This window comes from Argopecten irradians, chromosome 3 (assembly GCF_041381155.1).
Source record: "Argopecten irradians isolate NY chromosome 3, Ai_NY, whole genome shotgun sequence".
Taxonomy (NCBI): Eukaryota; Metazoa; Mollusca; class Bivalvia; order Pectinida; family Pectinidae; genus Argopecten; species Argopecten irradians.
The window spans coordinates 49,360,467-49,375,746 of NC_091136.1; the positions used below are offsets into that span (position 1 = coordinate 49,360,467).

The 15,280-nt window shown below is 35.2% G+C and overlaps 1 protein-coding gene and 2 long non-coding RNA genes across 3 annotated transcripts in view; 2 read left to right on the forward strand and 1 right to left on the reverse strand.

Moving 5' to 3' along the window:
• The window catches only part of LOC138319718 (protein trachealess-like), a 96,548-nt gene that overhangs the window by 73,152 nt on the left and 8,116 nt on the right, over positions 1–15,280 (reverse strand). The window lies entirely within an intron of this gene.
• Positions 827–12,481, forward strand: LOC138318924 (uncharacterized). The gene is made up of 3 exons (XR_011207927.1): positions 827–988; positions 11,952–12,067; positions 12,346–12,481. It is a non-coding gene; the product is annotated as an uncharacterized lncRNA (long non-coding RNA).
• On the forward strand, positions 13,228–14,211 carry LOC138320069 (uncharacterized). Its single transcript, XR_011208081.1, has 3 exons — positions 13,228–13,351; positions 13,736–13,797; positions 14,076–14,211. It is a non-coding gene; the product is annotated as an uncharacterized lncRNA (long non-coding RNA).

Sequence of the window (15,280 nt, forward strand, 5' to 3'; positions counted from 1 at the left end):
TAATCTTAAGCCTATATTGAATTCTTAATATCATGAACATGCTAGAGCTGGATTAATTCCTTTCATCCAAGGTGATTGCAAGGTCAACATCTGATTCTGCAATTATATATAAAAATCCTAAAAGATCACTATAAGAAATTAGCAACATCTTGAGTTTACAAGACAAATCCTGGAAAGGTCAGGATACTAGCTTAGGACAGGGAAAACACAAATGGCATCAGCAAGGTAATGCAAACATGTAGAATTAGCATAATGTATTTTTTATAATAATCTACAAAATGTTTCCATGCAGTCTTCATATTTGCATATCTGCATTCATCTGATTGACAAGACATTTTTCAAAGTCTGATGAATCTTCTGATAACACTATATATTTGTATTCTGTTGAATCAACTCTATAATACTTTAAGATTTCTTTTCAGAATTTACTTATCCCCTAATGTAAGTCCAATAAATATAAGATACATATATCATAAACTATATATAAATCATAATTTTTATGATAGATGAGCCATACCACAAGTGGTGCCTGATACCTGGAACTACAGGGGTGTGACCTAATAATTACAACATATATTATATATGGTTTCCCTGTCTATCATACAAACATATATGTGCTGAGGTAATGCATGTTGTCTAGCTGCAGTGTTTACACACGTGTACCCCTCCCCACCTGTACATGCTTGTTAATCTATTAAGTTGTCGAGTCCTGGTTAAACTGTTAACGCATTACGTTAATGATATACTGGCTATCAGTTCACTCAGTAATTTTAGATGTTAAGGCAGAGATAGTATGTGTTACGATGTTGTCTTTTCAAAAACCAGTGAAAAATACATGTGTGTTTACCTGTCTCCAACTGTAGGAGTCCTCGCATTTAGTGACATTTAAACCGACTGCATATGTGTCCCTCCACATCTAGCCACACCTCGGTCGACCCTTCCCCGGGGGTGAGGATTCGGTGAGCCAGGGGGCGAGGACGACAGTCAGGTAACGGTCACGTATATCGCACATCCGATGCAATAGTTTCTGCAATATCAACTTAACTCAGACCGGGGTAGCGTCGTGCTTCGGGGTCAAAATAGCAGACGACTCTTTCGGGAAGAAAATCTGGGTTACACGGCCTATGACGTTATAGAACTTGAATAGAGTTTACAACTCGTAGCTAGAGGAAAGTATATAAATGTTCACAGCGTTGGCAGGAAAACCGGAAAATCATATCATCTTAGAACGCCAGTGATCCATGTATGTCCAAACAAAACAGGTCATCTCTCACACGTGGGAATTACCAAGCACGGTCCTCTACAAAGGGAGTGCGGCGGAAGGCGGGAACGTATATGTAAACCGGACTTCACCATTTACTATGTAAAAAATTATACATTTCAAAACATAAAGCGAGCCTTAACGAGATTAAGTCTCACGTTTGTCCGCTTTGATAAAACTATAAATAGACTTGTCGCGAGTGTTTTCAGACCTTGACTTACATATCACAAGTTTTTTTTCTCTAGTACACTGGATCACGTTTGCAAATTGTGTAATCCGGACTCTAATAGTACAATGATATGTGGCGACGAATTACGATGATATATAAATAGCAAAATACACAAAAAGGGAATAGCATGTATGTCACTGTATTAATTCAAATGGGCAAACACTATGCTTACAATATACGCATGCAACGTCAACTGAAACCAGGCGATGCCTATTTTTGTACCTATATTCCGTGCAACAACCTTTGTCCAAAACCCGAATGAAGTTAATTTGATATCAGGGTATTTGTATATGCGTCCCACAGCAATATAGATTGACCTTGTTCTATATATATGATTATAGGCAATGTCAAGGTCATAAGTCAGGAGTAGGCTTCTTGAGGACTTTCACATTTTCCCCAAGTTGTGCACAACAATCTTAAGAATGGTATTTCATTAATTTAACACAAATGAGACATATACAGATCTCAACAAATGATTTGTGTTCGAGAATTGAACGTCATAACACTATATGATATAGGCCTTATGTTCAACTATAATGGTCTCGTGATCGCAAGATCACAGCAATGTATCAGAGCATTCAGTGTCAAAGCACTTCTCCTTGTAGTCGGCTCAATGCTATGATTACGGATTTCAAGGCCTAGGCGCTAAATAAAGAAGCTGGAGTTCGACGTCAAAGCACTGTCCAAGGGGTGAAGGTCTCAAAATTTTGGTAAGGGAGTTCAAGGTCTTAACGCAGGTGAAGGTAACCAAAGGTCATATCAATGTCTGGGAGCTGAAGGTCTCAACGTTTCGGTAAGGTATATGTTGTACGTAGTTCAAGGTCTCGGCGCTGTGTAAGATGATTCAACGTCTAGGTACTGGAAAAGGGAGTTCAAGGTCGACCTAAATCCCTGCGGACATCCGTTTGGAGTTGAAATATCAACTGACATGGAATCATTTCGCGAAACGTCACAATTACAGTAACCAGTTGATAATAAAAAAATTTGCCGCAAAAAAAATTGCATACTTCGTAAAAAATTTCGTTGGCTCAAGCTTGACCTCTTACATCCCTTAAGCAATCATATATTGATAATTATTCTATATGAGCTTATACCAGATGTTGTATCAACTATCCACGTTGTTCATTGACCAACAGTCCCCTCAAGTTGATCTAAAATATATCCTACTTGGTTTATCTGATCCCATCTCAGGTTCCGTTTGGAAGAAAGTGATCATAAAATAGGAATTGTTGAGGATTTCATTTCACGTCCATTGATGTCGTTTTGTCATGTTCTGTGATGTTGATCACTTATTGTTTACAATAAAGCGATTTACGGATGAAAATAAATCAAAAAATTTTTTAATAAGGAATAGCTCTTATTTCTTTGAAATAGAATTACTTCAATTTTGCTAGCCAGTGCGATACTCTATATCTCTTCAGGGAGAGTAGCGTACTGAATACCCTTGTCTAACAAAGTTGAGTATAAATTTAGCTTCTATTCCAAAAACAATGTTTGTAGGTTCTCTTATAGTCCAATCCATGTCAGCTTTTGTGCCTCGAACAACACGCTTGGACGTAGTGTGTAATCTACTTCGAGGACATCACAAAACACTGGGAAATTCTATAGGTTTAGACGTAATCAGGAAAAAAGGAAGAGTCAAGAAAGGTCGAGGTCACTGGGTCGGGTCAGGCAAGGTCAATCGGTTGACTACGTGAGTTTGAAGACACGTTATCACATCTGCGCAGAGATAGCAGATAATGCAATGTCGCTGACAACCAGGAAGCAAATTATATTTTTATCCAACAAGCAGGGGCCGGATATTGCCTTATTACATGTTTGTGTACTATATGTGTTTTGTATGAATCTTTTAAATCCTGCATTGTGTACTAGTATGTTATGTTGCACTCGGTAAAGAAAACTTTAAATTATCAAATAAATAAGATCGGTGCCCTATTTATCGGTGTGATGAAGATTTTCCGAGGATATCACTTCAAATAGTTTGATTAGATGGTTAGACTGGGTTTGATAGGTATTATAGAGACAGGTTTGAATATTTATCATTATTTACATTTTCACTGCAGTCCCGCTTCCAAGCCCAATATTGACAGTCATCAGTGCATGACTGCCAATATATTTTGATGACGTCATTTTGATTATGACATCACAGTTGTCACGCTTGGGATCAAAGTAGGTGGTTGTTGAAGTGAATGCTCCTACCTTAACGATAATTACATCAGAATGCCCTAAATAGTTCGTCAGAAATAGTTTTCAAATATAAAGATATATGCAGTAGTATTGAATTGTTTTCTATTGGCAGTTATGGAATGATGAATGCCTACATCACATAAAACAATACGCGCACTTTATCAGTCGCCTTTATCCAGTTGGTCAACATAAGAATAATTGCTAACCGAAAGTAGTTAATTGCTAAAATATTTCAGAAAATAAACTTTCTAAAATTATAACAGACTGAATTTTTTTCTTTAAAGTTTTACAGGTGCGTATGTATTTGTTACATCTTCTTATTCGATGTACTTAATGACAGTAAATGTAGTACTGAACTCAAAATGCACTTGAAATATTCCAAAAACAGAACATGGTTATTACAATTTCATCTGAAATCCTAAACTTTAATAGAAATCTTGTCGGGTAAATTCGATATCACATACCCAGCTATTTACCTGGTTTTAGAACCCATCGTATATATGTATTGGTAACCCTGTACGGTGTACCATTTAGGCTAGATATCTTAGCGAACTAAGTGAATACATTATAATCTCTGTACACGCATCAGATTAGATATCGAGATTACAAAAATTGCTATCGGAAAGATCGTACAAAACTATTATATTATAGTACACATTAATATAAGTAAATACCTCAATTATCTTACAGTCACTAAAAAGTATATTCCTGGTGATGTTATTAAGTACGAAGGTGAGAAAGCTTTTTTATTATCCTATAAAGTGCATATGTAAAGGTAATTGATATCTACTAAATTGTACTGGTCCGAGTACATACTTTTAACTGTTCAACGCTACAATATATACTCGGTTTAACGTAACGTAATGGGGATCGAGTTTTAACTCGGCACTATTCTATGTTATGGGGGTCCAAGTTAGACTTATTGATAAAGTTTAAATTATCGGGGATCGAGTTATACTCGTCAAAATTCCGTGCCATAAGGGACCGAGTTTAACTCGTTGTCGCAGTTCATTTTATCGTGGCCGAGTTACACACTCCACAATTTATCTTATCGGGCCCGAGTTTTACTCGTCCAAGTTTATCTTATCGGGACCGAGTTAGATACATGTCAAAATTCCTTGTCATTGGGGACTGAGTTTAACTTGTTATATTTGTCACATATCATGTTATTGTTGCCAAGTTATACTCGCAACAATGTATTTCAGCGTGCCCAAGTAATACTCGTTAATTGTTTGTTTGTTTGTTTGATTTATTAACGTCCTATTAACAGCTATGGTCATGTAAGGACGGCCTCCCATGTATGCGGTGTGTTGCGTGTATGTTGTGCGAGGCGAGTGTACTGGGAGACTGCGGTATGTTCGTGTTGTGTCTTCTTGTATAGTGGAACTGTTGCCCTTTTTATAGTGCTATATCACTGAAGCATGCCGCCGAAGACACCAAGCAACACATCCCACCCGGTCACATTATACTGACAACGGGCGAACCAGTCGTCCCACTCCCTGTATGCTGAACGCTAAGCAGGAGCAGAAACTACCACTTTTATAGACTTTGGTGTGTCTCGGCCAGGGGACAGAACCCAGAGCCTTCATCACAGGGGCGAACGCTCAACTCAAGGCCAAAAGTGAGGCGGTGCCAAGGGAGTCATTAGGAAAGATAAAGTCAGTTAGGAAGAAGAGAAAAGATAAGATCCTAAATTTAGTCGCCTTTTACGATCATGCAATAGGAGCAGCAGGTACAATTCTAACGCCCTACCTGCAGGACTCGTTAAAGTTTGTCTCATCGGGGCGGAGTTTAATTCATCACGATTCATCGTATCGGGACCGAGTTATACAAGTCAAAGTAAAAGTCATTGGGGACCGTGTTATACACATCAAAGATCAAATTATTGAGGGCCGAGTTATTCTCGCCAAAATTCCGTATCATTTGGGACCGAGTTTAACTCGTCAAAATCACCTAATCGGGGCCGAGTTATATTAGACCGAATCTTTTTAAATTAGCCCCTTTTCTTTTTGTTGTCGTTTATTGTTACCCTCATTTCTAACATTAGAGTATCAATTAACGACAACAAAACGGCAATATAACGGCAATATTTCAGAAAGGAGATCGGAAGGAGGCTTCAAACTACAGACCAGTAAGCCTGACCAGTGTTGTTTGTAAAATATTAAAATCAATAATAAGGGATAAAATGATGAGTCACATGAAAAGAAATAAGTTATCTAGTAACGCCCAGTTTGGTTTTATAGACAGTAGATCTACGGTTCTTCAACTTATCAATGCCATGGATAGATGGACAAATATTTGGATACAGGAGCATGCGTAAATATTATATACTGTGACTTTATGAAGGCTTTCGATAAATAACCTCATGGTCGACTAGTACATAAACTACATATATGACATCGGTGGTCAGTTTTCCACCTGGAGCCAAGACTTTCTGTTTGGAAGAAAACAAAGAGTTGCAGTGAACGGTAAAACGTCGGAGTGGAATCCAGTTTTAAAGGTAGGTTTCGCCCAATATAATATAAAGACTACGAAATTGCAATTTATCCTGTACATAGATAAAATCTTCAGATCATTTTCAATGCATACAGCGAACAATATGGGTGGTCAGTTGCCTAGCCTGACCAGGAAAATATACTCTTCTAAAAATAGAGCAAAGTCAAGCTTTACATAGAACATGACGTATTTTTTTCCAAAACGAGGCCGCAGCAACAAACGGAAGCGTGCAACAAAAAGTCAGATGGCAGTGACAGTCTGCCACGGCATGTTTAGTTAAAAAACCAAGAATAAATCGAAGTACGATGGACTGTTCTATCGCTACATGCCATCTATGAATTTAATTCCCTATAAATATCCTAGGGTGTTACCGATTCCATTATAATTTCCTCCACTTTGTTGCCGATTCAGATATTTTTTTATCTCACACACTTTCGTTCAGCCATTCTGTTTACTTTTAGTGCGTAACAATGCGCATGCGCGAAACTTCGACTACACAATCCATCGCAGCTACATTTGCATACTATTTTGTCTGACGGACACCGTAATAATTCAAGGATTTCCTTCAATTTCGACACATTTGTTCAATCTCAAACGCATAAAGAAATTAAATTGAGGTACTTTAATACGTTTTTTTCATCTTTTCTTCCGTTTATCGCATTTCACAAAAAAATATTTATTTGGTTGAGCGAAACCTACCTTTAAGCGGGATACCACAAGGATCTGTGTTGGGACCACTTCTCTTTGTTCTCTATATAAATGATATGCCCGATGTAATAAGTACCGGGACAGACACATATCTGTATGTGCATACGAAAGCTTTTAGATCAATGAAAAATGAAGAGGATTGTAAAATATTACAACATGATATAATGTATATTCATTAAGCCAATGGTCAGATATTTGGAAACTTTGCTTCCACTCAGACAAATGTAAAATGATGCGATTGGGATATCAAATACAACTTAATATGGATAAAGACCGAAGGAAAATGCCTAAATTTTAAAATTTGTTGACTCGGAGAAGGAAATTGGTGTCACCATTGATGATAAACTTACCTTTGACAGACATATATGTGAATAGGTCAACAAAGCAAATTCAATCATGGGAGTATTGCGGAGGACAATGGAATATATGGACCAGCACAGTTTTAAACTTTTATACACGGCATTAGTTAGGCCTCATATTGAATATGTTGTTTAAGCCTAGCCTGGTGTCCGTATTTGGAAAAGCAGGTAACAACAATAGAAAAAGTTCAACGTCGAGCAACAAAGTGCCAGGTCTCTCAACTTTGTCATATACAGAACGTTTGCTTAAACTCCAACTTCCAACGTTAGCACCCAGGCGGTCACGTGGGGATATGATTGATACGATAAAGAAGTCGCAGATTTGTTTTCAATCAAACAGGGATCAAGTACCCGCGGACATGATTTTAAAGTGTACAAAGAACATTCAAGACTGTGCGTGAGAAAACACTCGTTCACCCAGAGAGTTCTAAATTCTTGGAACAGTCTCCCGTCAAATGTTGTTCACTCTAGGACAGTTCAACAAATTGAATATGAACTCGATTCACATTGGAAAGATTAGCCACAAAAGTATTTATACACTGAAAAAATTAATCCGTAAATTTCTAAGAGCTGACTATTAAAGGATTATAAAATATCCTGTACATGTTTACATGTATGTTTTCAGAATAAATCTATGTATCTTTTAATAGACAGATGATTCGGTCTAGAGTTATATTTGTCGCAAATTATGTTATTTGCTCGGCAAATTTCCATGTCATATATATTGTGGACCGAGTTGAACTCGTCACAGTTCATTATATCATATCGCTTTAACATATGTAAAAGTTTCTCTGATTTAGGTATAATTAGATTTTATTTCCTGCATTAGTCTAATCTGTGTTAATTGCATGGATACATAGGAAATGTTGTCAAAACCCATAGTAGCTTGACATATTCATTGACTACTTGTTCAATGCCCTTGTATTATCTTATAGGCGAACAGACCGTCCATTTATTGCCATATTTGTTTGTCGTTGGTTTATGGAACAGACGGCTTTTTAATGTACAGTTGTTTCCATAATTTACATATATATTCATATATGTTTACGGAGATGTATTTAATTCTACGGGTGCAGCTGCAGAGAACGTTTCATAACACTATAAAAATTCAATAAATCTACATCGTTATATTATCAGAGTGAAAAAAATGCAGTTTATATAATGTGTCAGGAGAGCCTGTCAGATTGTTCACTTTATTTGTGAGTAAAATTAAAGATGCACAATCTAACATTTACCAGTTATTAACTAAGATACAATATTTCAAACGCAAGCTAGACAGCATGGTTTACAGCGAACAAAGAAACACCTCAACCATTCCGGGATGATTAATTTTTGTTTGGATTCGTTTCAATTTTTAAAAGAAAATTTCTCTTAAATTGGACATTCCTTATTAAATATATAATTTTCAAATTGAAATATGATACTGGTGGCTTTGTCGCTCTGTCAATTTTATTGTTAGCTAGGGAGAGGGGATGGCGTAGATCACCACTAAACTCGTAAATACTACACGGCCTTCAGCCAAAGGAAACGTTGCACATGAAACAAGAATGTATTTCATTTTATTTCCAGAAATAACGAATTTGGATAATTTATAGCAAAATGTTATTTCAATTACGAGTACATATTTTGTAAGTTACTTTCTGGATTGTATGATGGAAAGTCTCTATGTATCTGGGTGATATTTGGTCTTGTTGTGAGATCATGGCTGTGTATACTTGTGGTTTAAACAATGTGACCATTCATGATCTCTCTATTGGTTGAATGTTCCCTCAGCTCAGCCTTACGACTGCAAATTTGGCCCGTAATTTTTCAATATAGACATTCTAAACAATCTAAACAATCTTAATTCAAAATAACTTTGAATCGAACGGATTCTGATAGAAAAACTGGGAAAATCTTTCGTAGACAACTAGATAACCAATTATTGCAAACTTAAAATATATTACAAAATATTTAATTTTCCTTTCTCGACAAAGCAATTAAATGATTTTTGAAAAATATTGCATCTATTAAGCAAATCATAAAAAATATAATAAACATGTGGCACAAACTGAGCACCATTTATTTATTTATTTTCTCAAATATTCTGCTTAAAACTATGATATTTTAAAAAGACTTAAGAGGCGGTTGTATCGACAAAAGGGGGGAAAAGAAAACGACTGCAGAATCTCGACCTGGTATCATCTCATTTTTTGTCGTCTTTTTCAAGCTTATTTAAAATTCAGCCGTATTTAATTTGATTTGTAACAAATACGGAAATTGGTGATTGAGTCATATTTACATGCATGAAGCGTAGGACTAGAAGCGCTAATTTGATAGTGCTATTTATGATCTGATTTATGGTGTCAGATCAAAATCCAACAAATTATCCTTATTAATATATATATTTATAGTCCAGTTAATGATTTAATCGATCGTAATGAGGTCATAACATCAAAAGTACATACTAACGAGAACAATTCTCGACACCTACTGATTACAATGATATTCTCGTCAGATGATAACGTTTGCTATGTAAATGATATGAAATGTACTTTTATTGGACGCGATGATACAGAACATTACGCAATAAATCCTGGCCTCGCGGACAGGTCGAGGGAGGGGACAGGAGAAAATGACAGTTTCTGTGGTCTATAAACAGAGAACCGGGCCGGTTGTCGTGCTCGATAACCACTTAAAACATACACAAAGAGACAAACGATGATGAATCTTGTCCAACATTATTTATGGTTGTAGGAAAGAAATAAAATAAAGAGCTACGTAAATATAGCATCTATCAATAGCCGGTAATTATACGTAATTTAATTTTATGCATAGATTTTCGAAAACATAAAGAATTTTTTTTTTCATTTTGATTTCTCAAAAAATGAATTAAAATATAGGACAACATATACCACGTCCTATTCATTCATCAGTTTACAATCAAACATAAGTAATAGAGATATCACGGAAATAAAATTGTTCCGTTCAGTTCTAACAGAAAACATCCCAACGTTTTGACGCCATGGTCTTGCTATGGCTTTATATACCATGCTAGCGCTAAATAATTATATAGTCAACTTGTTAGTATGAATTTAGATCGTCATAGGGATATTTATTTAGACTATAATATTACAACAGATTGCAAGAATAACAAAACCCCGAAAAAAAATCCGTAATGCAAAATTTCTCGGTTCTTCAGATGCTCTACTGTTTTTTCTAGTGTTCAGAGATAAAGTCCCTGCCTATCTCCCGTTATGGTCGATCACCACTCTATCCCCGACACCTGGTTTTCCTCCTCTCTTGGTTTTCCTCCCCTTCTCTGTTCCCTTCTCATTGTTATCCCGAGTCTAGGACAGAACTACTGTACAGACGCGTTATAAGATACCCACCAGAAACCCCCGCTAACTGATAGACCCTTTTGATGAGCTGATCATTTTCGCACTTATAAAAAGTACCATCCCCACTGTTGTGGTATGACCACATCCGTAAGATACTATAGAGCTAGTTATTGACAACACCCTTCTGTTTACCACAGTGGTGGATAACGTTACGTAAACGTTCGATCAACTTTTGTTTTGTGTCATGGAGACAAGAAAATGATTTAACGTATCCACTTCGTTTCTGTTTTGCATCCATTCCATTTTCTGAACCCTACCAGCCAGCAAGGCGAAAGAAACAAACACAAACAAATAAACGCAAAATTTTCCCAAAGAACTAAAGCTCTTTAGGTACTCAAATTGCTACAGGTTATGTACAACCTTATATCGTTCCTAGGAAATAAGACATTTCAGAGGAGATTAATTTTGTGGTATAGACATTACATCTCAGAGAATGAAAGCAAACATTACTTTCCGTGTTGCAGACGTCATTTATTCATAAATTCACAGAAAAAAAGTTTGGACTTGTTTTATCATTATTATTTTTGCTCATGCGACCTAAAACCAATTAGCACGCGGACGTCAAACAGGAAAATTCACAATTTTGGCCTAAACCGTAATAAGTGTAATTGTTCTCTCTTGCTCTACAACATCAGTCTTCAACCTTTGCATAGCAGCAATGTTAAACGTACGACCTTTAACCTAAAGCATCGAGTTGAACTCTAATTTCGTCTCGGTCTATACCAACATCCGTTTTATCATTACAAGTCAGGAAGTCGAAAGTTTTGGATACTTGCTGAATATCTTTGGATACTTGCTGAATACTTTTGGATACTTGCTGGATACTTTTGTATACTTGCTGAATACTTTTGGAAACTCACTGAATACTTTTGTATACTTGCTGAATACTTCTGGATACTTTTGGATACTTGCCGAATACTTTTGGATACTTGCTGAATACTTTTGGAAACTCTCTGAATACTTTTGAGTACTTGCTGAATACTTTTGTTGACACATAATCTATATGGATGATGACCTAACCGAATAGTAACTCTTTTGCTCCTGAAATACTTTTTTCCCCTAAACCTTTCATGTGTCCATATGGCATTGGTTTTTATTTTATTTCGCTCCGTTGAACATTCAAAATTATATTGGAACTCATTGAAATAACATAAGCGTATTTTCTGCTTTTCCTGATAAAGTATTATCTTTTCGGTCATTACACAATACCGAAAATCATTCCCATCAGACACCCCTTTAAACGCCTATTCCAGTAAGTCCCACTCTAATGGTGTGACCACGCGTTCCTTGTAAAGGTAATTAAATAGATTACTTTGTTTTATCATTACCAGAAACAGCGACCGACCTTAACAGATCCACGCCTTATCTCAATACGATAGTCATTCTCCAAGTACTAAACTGATACTGGACGTTACCTTCACCCTGGTACACAAATGATCATCGTACGGTAAGTAAGCCTTCATTCTTTCAACCTACACAAAACATACTATAGTTATATTTTAGGTAATAAACAAAATTATATAAGGCTATAGATAATCCAAAATCAAATCGAAGCTCAAGTACTACAAAAATGTAAGCTCCAATTAAGAAACGCTTACAGTATTTATTTTTTTTATTTTGCGGATGTATTTTCATGAATGATGCCATCGATGAAATAGAAAATGCTATTCTACCCGGAACACATGGTTCTCGTCTATTATTGCTTTATGTTTGCCTTTAAAACAGCGGAGTACATGTGAATTAAATACATGTACATCAAACACGTTACCAGAGCGAGAAGAGACGTTTTCTGGTTGATGACAGCATACATATGCCGAATAGATTTTGAGATCCGGATAGGTTGTCAGAGATAACACAATAGTCAAGGTACGTATGTATCTATCATGGTCATATAATGATTATGTTACATACTAAATCAATATAAAGGTATCAATGATGTAGATTGTTTATAATATGTTTGGAGTACATAGGTATTAAGGTTTTTGTTTCCTGTTTTCATATTGTGTTAAGCATATCGGCAATGTATCACAATTTAACCAATGTCAGTACCAACCCATCCTAATCCCCAAAATAAAGAACAGAAATTACCTTAGAACTGACAAGAAAACTGCAATTAATTTGGTTAGTTTGAAAATTTTTCATAAATGCTGATATCGTTCATCAATTTTAATATTGTGATGTTCTATACTTGTATAAATAAATTTTACTCACAATCACAACGTCTTAACTAGGCTAAAATGTTTATTTCAGCATTTTACACATCCTCATTTTGGACGTTACCTTCGCCCTGGTACACAAATGATCATCGTACGGTAAGTAAGCCTTCATTCTTTCAACCAACACAAAACATACTATAGTTATATTTTAGGTAATAAACAAAATTATATAAGGCTATAGATAATCCAAAATCAAATCGAAGCTCAAGTACTACAAAAATGTAAGCTCCAATTAAGAAACGCTTACAGTATTTATTTTTTTTATTTTGCGGATGTATTTTCATGAATGATGCCATCGATGAAATAGAAAATGCTATTCTACCCGGAACACATGGTTCTCGTCTATTATTGCTTTATGTTTGCCTTTAAAACAGCCGAGTACATGTGAATTAAATACATGTACATCAAACACGTTACCAGAGCGAGAAGAGACGTTTTCTGGTTGATGACAGCATACATATGCCGAATAGATTTTGAGATCCGGATGGGTTGTCAGAGATAACACAATAGTCAAGGTACGTATGTATCTATCATGGTCATATAATGATTATGTTACATACTAAATCAATATAAAGGTATCAATGATGTAGATTGTTTATAATATGTTTGGAGTACATAGGTATTAAGGTTTTTGTTTCCTGTTTTCATATTGTGTTAAGCATATCGGCAATGTATCACAATTTAACCAATGTCAGTACCAACCCATCCTAATCCCCAAAATAAAGAACAGAAATTACCTTAGAACTGACAAGAAAACTGCAATTAATTTGGTTAGTTTGAAAATTTTTCATAAATGCTGATATCGTTCATCAATTTTAATATTGTGATGTTCTATACTTGTATAAATAAATTTTACTCACAATCACAACGTCTTAACTAGGCTAAAATGTTTATTTCAGCATTTTACACATCCTCATTTTGGACGTTACCTTCGCCCTGGTACACAAATGATCATCGTACGGTAAGTAAGCCTTCATTCTTTCAACCAACACAAAACATACTATAGTTATATTTTAGGTAATAAACAAAATTATATAAGGCTATAGATAATCCAAAATCAAATCGAAGCTCAAGTACTACAAAAATGTAAGCTCCAATTAAGAAACGCTTACAGTATTTATTTTTTTTATTTTGCGGATGTATTTTCATGAATGATGCCATCGATGAAATAGAAAATGCTATTCTACCCGGAACACATGGTTCTCGTCTATTATTGCTTTATGTTTGCCTTTAAAACAGCGGAGTACATGTGAATTAAATACATGTACATCAAACACGTTACCAGAGCGAGAAGAGACGTTTTCTGGTTGATGACAGCATACATATGCCGAATAGATTTTGAGATCCGGATAGGTTGTCAGAGATAACACAATAGTCAAGGTACGTATGTATCTATCATGGTCATATAATGATTATGTTACATACTAAATCAATATAAAGGTATCAATGATGTAGATTGTTTATAATATGTTTGGAGTACATAGGTATTAAGGTTTTTGTTTCCTGTTTTCATATTGTGTTAAGCATATCGGCAATGTATCACAATTTAACCAATGTCAGTACCAACCCATCCTAATCCCCAAAATAAAGAACAGAAATTACCTTAGAACTGACAAGAAAACTGCAATTAATTTGGTTAGTTTGAAAATTTTTCATAAATGCTGATATCGTTCATCAATTTTAATATTGTGATGTTCTATACTTGTATAAATAAATTTTACTCACAATCACAACGTCTTAACTAGGCTAAAATGTTTATTTCAGCATTTTACACATCCTCATTTTTGGAATTTTTTTCATTTTTGTTTAGACCTTTAAAACCACTGACGAGTCCAGGAAGATCAATATTGCAGTATGCCACGGCTTAGATATATTTTTGCACTCCCTTTTTCAGAGGTGTTAATACATAATATTTTTTTTTGTAATTCATCAAACAACGAACCTGTTTTTATTCACATTTTATTGTCTTATTTAACACTACACCTTTTAATACTCTAAATGCCAGGTATGGGCACTCAATGACCCCGTATCTAACTCTACACATCCACATATATAATCAGGCTAGCAATCGTAGACAGCCATCTACAATGACACATCATATCTATATATATGTGTGTGTGTGTGGAATTTAAGAACATAAAATTGCAATAATTCAACACTATAACACTATTGAAGGAAGATATTATCAAATAATAAATTTATACCTTGAATCGCCATAATTTAAATTTTAAATTATTTGTCATTATAGAACAATTTGATTTATCATAGGATTTCAACATGTTTAACTTGCAATGATGATGCATTAAAATCTCATATTCTTTCCGTCATTCTCTAAATTTGTCTGGCTTAGAGACAAATAAATGTTCGCAATTATTGTGTATTCTTGAATACATATCTGTGATATAGTTTCTAAACAATGACAACAAAGATAAGTGACTTTCATA